Consider the following 8,619-nt stretch of genomic DNA (forward strand, 5'->3'; position numbering starts at 1 on the left):
TACCAGCTGCTAAGATGGTGAAGTGAGGCTGTTCTCAACACTGCTGTGATGCACCACATTAAAAAAATTCCTTGTAATATCGTGAATTCAGGTCTGACCCAACTAAGAACTAACGTAGGTTTAGTACTGACGCAGATAACATGCAGACCTGCACCGTATAACCTCATCCTGCATTTTTCAGTTTGATTAAGTGCGGTTTATCAGAGATCAGCTGTGGCTCTCTGGCCTCGGCGCTGAGGTCCAATCCCTCCCATCTCAGAGAACTGGACCTGAGTCAGAACCAGCTGAAGGATCCAGGAGTGAAGCTGCTCTGTGGTTTTCTCCACTTTCCAAACTGCCGACTGGAAACTCTGAGGTAAACACCATTCTCAAAAGTGTCCATTATTCCATCCGAGGGTCCTCACACTTTCTGAGTGTGTGTGTTGTGCCCAGTTCCTTCAGGAGGGAGGGCCACACGGGGACCACTTATTCATGATAAATTGATTTAAGGACAATGAAAAAGCCGACAGATGGTAACCAAAATTAGACAAAACTAGGTGAGGCTGCCTGGTAGACACCAGCCAACGAGGAGGGAGATGGTGAGGGAGACAGGAAGTCATCTAAGACAGGTTGTGCCTTTAAAGATGAGCCACAGGTGAGATGGATCTCCATGATGAGATGGGAGGGAAAGAGGTGGGAGAACCTGGGAAGAGTGAGGGCCAGAACAATATATATTCTCCTCTGGAACAGTGCAAACCTGAGAGGTTGGAATTGTGGTAATTACATATTACTATCATTTTTGAACCTGTAACTAAATTAAATATTTACAGATCATGCCTTTGATTAACCTTTCAGATTAATACTGGTTTCACTTATAACCTTATAAAAGTTTCCCTTCTTTATTTAGATTAAGGAGCTGCAGCTTATCTAAGATCAGCTGTGGCTCTCTGGCCTCGGCGCTGAGGTCCAATCCCTCCCATCTCAGAGAACTGGACCTGAGTCAGAACCAGCTGAAAGATCCAGGAGTGAAGCTGCTGTCTGATCTCGTAGAGAATCCAGACTATGGGCTGGAGACATTGAGACGGTAGCTGGTGGTAGCCAGTCAACTCCCGCTCATCTGCTGCATCACTCACTGACCACTGGTGAAGAGCATCTGTGGAAACATCTGCCGTCTACTCCGTCCATAGATGAAAAATTCCGTTTTTAAAAAGCGCTGGTGGACTTTCAGGAGATCAGTCGATGGTCGACAAAGCAGAAGCAGCTTCGCCTTGAAGTTAAATTAGTTCCTGGTATCACACAATGCATCTTTATAAAGTTCTAAATGGCTCCTCGGCCACTCTTATAAGCATGAAAACATTCTCTTAATTGTCTTCAAATGTCTGTATTATACGTTACTATTTTACATCATGCCTTCAGAACCTTTAGGGTTTAGTATTTACTGTCTCTGTGACATGGAGCATTGGAATATTTCAGCTGCAGCCAGCAAAAACCCATCAGAATGACGGCTATCGGTGGGAACCGCAGGTCATTTGACTTTAGTCAATCTGTTCAATGTTATAGGATTTATTGCAATCTAATAAAAACAACTAATAAATGTGGGAAATAGGAAATTAAAAAAAGCAAAATGACCAAATAAAACTCCCATCAATACTGTAAATTTAAAGATGTCAAGAATGGAATATCAGCTTAAATGGAATCAAACAAAGTGAAAAGGCCTCCTTTAAGTTTACTGCAAAAATAAACACAAAATCAAGAGCGACACGCGCCAAAAACGTCTCATTCTCTCTTCTGTCTCCACTCATTCTCTTATATTCTCTTAAGATAATGGGGACGGGGTCGTGTGATAACAAAACAACCTAATTGGGGACTATATTTTTGTTGCAAGAACTTTGGCTCAGAAGTTTCTATGTTGGCTTCCACAGATTGTGCATCCACTAAAAACTCAGTGTTTTTGAGGAACTACCAGGAGCGGCTGGAGTGGAGGCCAATGACGCTATAGCTACATATAGCTACATATAGATCACCGTTTATCACAGCCCCATTCCCCCAGTTCCCTCCTGTCCCCCTGCCTCTGCTCCACTCACCTGCAGCACAGCTGCAGCTCATTCCCAACCAGCCCTGCTATCAGCCTCCCCTGCACTCTCACTCTTTGCCAGATTGTTCTTCTGCTTTGATGCGAGACTTTCCAGCGTTATTTCCCTGCTGGATTACCTGTTACCGACCCTGCCTGTCTCCGTTCTGCCTGCCTCGCCTGTTCCCTGGACAACCTACCTGCTTTCTGCCCCTGACTACGACTTCTGCCTCAGCGTTTCTGGTTCCTGTCTGCTGCTCGCCTGGTTTTGACTTCTCCGCCTGGCCCCGACGTCGCTGCTGCTCGTCCCCAGTCTGCTCCGCTACATCGTCAGCCTCCTCTCCTGTAAGACCCTTTCTGTCACTCCTGCCCGCTGTCAGCGGAACTGCACGGTTCCGAGGATTTACGTCCTTCCCCCTTGGTTCCGCATTCCGGCTCTGCTCGACCCACTCCCTGAGCCTGCAACCCATAGACTTTGTGTGGGCCCTGAGCCTGAAGAACGGACTATTTCCTGTGTTTCCTTGTCTGCCTGAGTTCCTGTTTGCCCGTGTGCTAATAAAAGTCATTACCAGAGGAACTCTTTTATTGGGGGCAGAAAAGGTCCATTTTTACCTGGTAAAATTCAGTCAAAAGAGCACTAAAAGCATGAATAAACTGAATCATGTAGATTCTAATGACATAAGCTGGAGCTCCTACAGTTACAGCCCATAATGAGACTGCAACTGTTTCTGTGAAAGTGAACTTTTATACAGTTTACATTCTGCACATTTCTGTCAAATTTCAATGCAAACATTCACGTTAATCGATATGATAGAAATCTGTTACACATCATGGATCAGTCAGTAATCTTGGACAACAGCAACGTTTAATCCTGGATCACTGCTCCATATATTTAAATGAACAAAGACGGCTGATACTGATTTAAGACAGAATTTGTGCATTTTGATGATCACATTCATCGGATTTTTAACCACTGATGGAAACATATTGATTTATTTAAATCAGGGGTGTCAAAGTCAAATGGACGGAGGGCCAAATAAAAAATGTAGCTCCAAGCCGAGGGCCAGACTGATCCAATGTTCATTGGAAAATTTTAAAATGACCTCATATAGTCTAGTGCAGGGGTCACCGACCTTTTTGAGACCGAGAGCTACTTCCTGGGTACTGAATCATGTGAAGGGCTACCAGTCTGATACACACTTCTGAAATAGCCAATTTGCTCAATTTACCTTTAACTAAATGTCATTATTAATAGTTAATGATATTCATCTCTGCAAAGACACTGATCATGTTAATGATTTCTCACAATATCAACAATGATTTAACAAGATGGGGAACAGATAAATATCAATATGCAACACTTTATTTCTATATTTTGTTTTTCAAATTGAAAAAAAAAATGTTCAAAACCATTTTAAAATGATCACTTCTCCAACAGTCCTAGGAAATCACAATGTCCCATTTTTACCTGCCACTGACATTTTTAACAAATCATGAATGACTTTGCACCACGTTTGTACAAATAACAAATCGTGTAAAATACAAAAATAAACTCTCAGATTTTAAAATAAATCTGATTACGTTTTGAACTTCACACTTAAGTCTGCAGATTTTTTCCCATTAACATTTTAACCTAAACAATTGTTACATTTTACAAACACATTTAACAAATTCTGAAGAAGACACCAAATCTGGTGTCCGTTTCTTTGTCCGTTGGGGGGAAGCCTGGCGTTGCTGCGGTTACCAGTGTGTTGTCCTCTGGTGGGGAACTTGACAGTGCAGCTCTGAGTGAGTCTGGCAGATGTGCATCAGGGAGGCGTCTTCTGTGTTGGTTCTTGATGAAGTTCATGTCAGAAAAGGCTGATTCACAAAGAGAGGTCGAACCAAAAAGGCTTGCAACCTTCATAGCTGCTGTACATTCACCACTGTACTTTTCTGTGTCAACAAGGCACCAAAAGTTTGGTGCAGCCTGAGAGGCTTTGAGCTGCAGCTCATTTCACAATGTTCCAATTTCAATTTGCATCTGTGCAGCATCCAGGCTGAAGGTTGCACTGAACTGCTGAGCAATGCATGATATGTCCACGTTCATGAAAGGGTTAGAAATGAAGGACACACATGGCTCAAGCTGATCCAGGTCCCAAAACCTGTTCTCAAACTCTTGCCCAAGTCTTTTTATGAGCTGAGAGCACTTTTCTGCGCTTTAGTCCAAAGCCTCACATGCAGAAGCGTTGTCTCTCAGCACCATCTGCACAGAGGGGAAGTGCAGCACCTTTTGTCTGTAAATGCACAGAGAAAATGTTCATCTTGGCTTTAGATGCATTTACAGCACTGATCCTATCAGCAACAGTCTCACCTTTGCCTTGCAGCTCCCAGTTCAAACTGTTCTGTTTCCCAGTAATGTCCGTTAAAAATGCAAGGTCCAGTGTCCAGTCAGTGTCCTCCAGCAGCGCGGCGTCTTCCCCTCTGGACTGCATGAACTCTTTTATTTCACTCAAAAGGGACAAAAAAGGAAGCAAAATCCGTCCCCTGCTGAGCCATCGGATTTCTGTGTGTAGCAGCAGGTCACCATATTCAGCTGGCAGCTCCTCCAACAGAACCTTGAATGTTCTGAGCTGTTTGGCTCTGGAGCGGATGCTGTTTCTGATCTTCACCACAGGAGTCATCACGTGCTCAAAGCCCATCACTCTGGCACATGAGGCCTACAGACAGCAGGAGCCCCGTCTGTAGCAGGAGCCCCGTCTGTAGCGGGCCGCTCACGGCGGGAGCCCCGTCTGTAGCGGGCCGCTCACGGCGGGAGCCCCGTCTGTAGCGGGCCGCTCACGGCGGGAGCCCCGTCTGTAGCGGGCCGCTCACGGCGGGAGCCCCGTCTGTAGCGGGCCGCTCACGGCGGGAGCCCCGTCTGGAGTGGGCCGCTCACGGCGGGAGCCCCGTCTGTCGTCACTGATACCAGCTTTTCCAGCGGCACTTTTTTCTCCAGCAAAAACTCCTTCACCTCGTTATATATGTCAACTCCCCTCGTTATATGTGTCAACTCCCCTCGTTATATATGTCAACTCCCCTCGTTATATATGTCAACTCCCCTCGTTATATATGTCAACTCCCCTCGTTATATATGTCAACTCCCCTCGTTATATATGTCAACTCCCCTCGTTATATGTGTCAACTCCCCTCGTTATATGTGTCAACTCCCCTCGTTATATGTGTCAACTCCCCTCGTTATATGTGTCAACTCCCCTCGTTATATATGTCAACTCCCCTCGTTATATGTGTCAACTCCCCTCGTTATATATGTCAACTCCCCTCGTAGTTGTCTTTAGGGGCAGGAGTGTGAGAAGTTCTTCTCTTGTGGAGAAAGAAACTTTCGTGGTGAAAATGATCTGTCTTCTTTCTTTTTTCTGCCATCTTTTTATGGGTCAGTCGTCTCCTCGTTCTGGCTGCGCCCGCTCGGCTGTTTGGTCGTAGCGATCTGCGTAGACGCTACGTTTTGGTAATGCGCATCATACTGACCTTTGAACTATACTAGGTCAAAGTTAATTTATATTAAACATTTTTTTAAATATATTGTTATTTCCAGTTTATGTGTAAGTGTGATTTAAACAAGAATTGCAAACAAAATAAATTAGATGCAGCTCATTGGTAAGTGGTGCTATTTGAGCTATTTTTAGAACAGGCCGGTGGGCGACTCGTGGTTCTGACGGGCGACCGGGTGCCCGCGGGCACCGTGTTGGTGACCCCTGGTCTAGTGAACCAAACTGAACCAACTGAAAACCTAACAAATATTTTACAATATGATCAGATAAATAAAGCAATAGTTTCTTATGGCTCTGTCAGTCATTTTTAATTTTCAAGGGGCACAAAAGACAAATTTGCTTTCTATAAAAATCCCCATAACATGAACATTAAATGAATGAAGCGGTATTATTCAAGGCACCATCAGTATATTTTCTCATTTAGCAAAAGTGGGCTAAATTTACTTCAAAAAAAAAAATTATAACAGCAATTTTCTATCATTCACTCAACTGAAATATTTTTAGAACATAATTGGATTGAAACACAATAACATAAAGTGCAAAAATCTATGAACCAAAAACAACACTTTCTTCAAGGAAAAGGCACATGTGCAGTGAAAAACATTGAACTTTTAAACTTGAGCTGAGTAATAATTGTAAATGTTTTATTGCAGCTTAATGTTCACTTGTTTGAGGCTGATACTTGGTGGTGTCTCATCTTTTGGACGAGTTCATCAATGTTGGGGGTCCGGCTCTGAGCTGAGGAACTCCTCACAATTGAGTGAAGGTGTTCAGCAGGAAGTCCACTTCTGTGTGATGTTTTGTTCAGCTTCATCAAAGAAAGCAGTTGTTCCCGCAGGTCTGTGCTGCCAAACACAGGCAACGTTGGAGCAGCCTGGATGTGTGTCGGGGAGGAAACGGGCAAACTCCGCAGCACCCACTGCCCCATGTGTTGCCTTCAGGGCATCACTGCATTGGAGCTCAATCACCTCCATTTGGAGCTTTGGTGCTGAGCTTTCCACCTCAACCTCAAAGGGACGGCTGAGCAGTTCAAACCTGCTTTTTGGTGCTTTTAAGTCAGTGACTCGGCGTGGGAAGTCAGCGGCCAGAACACTCATTTAATCAGCAAACTGTGCTCGGGAACACGCTGGTAGAGAGCTTCTCTTTCAGGGTCTGGCAGCTGGGAAAGTGGCTCAAGTTTCCTTTGTGCATCTGTGCCTCCCACAGAGTCCGTTTGGTTCTAAAGGCCTTCACTGTACTGTACATATCAGAGGGGACACCACCCCGACCCTGCAGCTGCAGCTTCATTGCATTCAGATGACTCGGAATGTCCCACAGAAAAGCCGTTTCACACAAGAACCTTTGGTCTGGGAGCTGAGTTGTGTCTTTCCCTTTGCTGTCCAAGAACATCCGATCTCCTCAGGAAGCTGGAAACATCTCTGCAGCACCTTTCCCTGGCTTAGCCATCGCACCTCAGTGTGATGGGGCAAATCACCACGCTGCGTTTGCCACTGGCTCAGAAACGCCTTGAACTGGCGCTGAATTAAACCTTTGGCTCTGATGAAGTTCCCTGTGTGCGTGATGGTGAACATTCCATGTTCCATGTTCAGGGCTTCAGCACACAACGATTCCAGGTGTATGATGCAATGATGAGCTGTCAGTTCAGCCGTAACGTTTTCCTCCTGCATCTTCTCCCGTATCGTGGCCACCAGTCCACTCCTGTGTCCACACATGGCAGCTGCTCCGTCTGTTGTCCAACCCACCAGTTTTTCCCGAGGCAGCTCCATCTCATTTCCACATCTGGACACCTCTTCATACAAATCATGTCCTGTGGTTGTGCCGTGCACAGGACGTAACGCCAGGAACTCCTCTGTCACGTTGAGGCTGGAGTCCCCTCTAATGTCGCTGCTCTCATCCACAGCCAGGGAAGATGCCATGAAATCTTTCCCCTTTTTCTCCAGCTGCTCTTTTAGATTGAGGGACAACAATGGTGTTTCTGCTCAGGCTCCCGTTTCAAAAGAGTTGCCTTTTCTCTGGGCAAACTTGCTCACAAACTTTAAGCATGCAGTGTTTGATGGAATCCCCCTCTGGAAATGGCCGGGCTGATTGAGCGATCTCTTCTGCCAGAATCAAACTGGCCTTGACAGCAGCCTCGCTTTGAGATTTGGCTTTTCTGAACAGAGCCTGTCCAGATTTGAGGCCTGGTTTTAACTCCTCAACCTTCTGTAGCGTTTGTTCCATGTCCATATTCTTGTCTTTGTCCGCGTGTTTAGCTTCATGATGCCGTCTCAGATGATATTCTTTCATTACCGCCACCCTTTCTCCACACAGAAGACACCCAGGTTTCCCAGCTGCCTCCGTGAACATGTGCTCCCACTCCCACCTTGTTTGAACCCCCGGTTCTCAGTGTCCACCTTCCGTTTCGCCATTTTATGAGTATCTGAAAGTTAACTTTTGCTGTTATGCTAATGACTACTGATAAATAATGAAATTAAGCCACCTCCCGCTCAGACTGTCACCATTGCATTGTGGGAAATGTTGTATTGCCCTGTGTAAAACATCTGCGGCCTGCGGGCCGGTTCTAATAATAAATCAATATCATCCCGGGGGCCATAGAAAACCCTCGACCTTGACTCTGACATATGTGCTTTAAATGATTTCTTTTGACTCCCATTTATTTGGCTGTTTGGATATCATCTTTGCTAGTGTGTGTGTGCACTCGCACGCTCTATGGAACTGGCATAAAGGATGTTAAAATTAGTCTAAATTAGTCTAAATTAAATAAAAATTCATCCATTCATTATTCCGAACAGGCGGTGTTTGATTAGAAACTCTTTCTGAACTCTGGTGAAACATCTCCGCTTCCATTTTCAGCTGTTTTTATTCTCAATAACATCAAATCATCCATCCATCCAAATCGTGGTCCTGTTGGACCACCAAAGGACAAACACTTTCCATTTAGCACGGACAAAAAAAACCCAAATCCTGTTTAGCAATGAAGCTGTGGGGAGAGTTTGAGGAGCGTTTTTGAGGAACACGCTGCCATATTGGGTCCAAGCT

At 45.1% G+C, this 8,619-nt stretch overlaps 1 pseudogene; it reads right to left on the minus strand.

The window, feature by feature from the left end:
* Positions 1 to 6,241: 6,241 nt before the first annotated feature.
* On the minus strand, positions 6,242 to 7,988 carry LOC115251297 (general transcription factor II-I repeat domain-containing protein 2-like; annotated as a pseudogene).
* Positions 7,989 to 8,619: the final 631 nt, after the last annotated feature.

The sequence above is a fragment of the Takifugu rubripes genome, chromosome 10, assembly GCF_901000725.2.
Source record: "Takifugu rubripes chromosome 10, fTakRub1.2, whole genome shotgun sequence".
Classification (NCBI taxonomy): domain Eukaryota; kingdom Metazoa; phylum Chordata; class Actinopteri; order Tetraodontiformes; family Tetraodontidae; genus Takifugu; species Takifugu rubripes.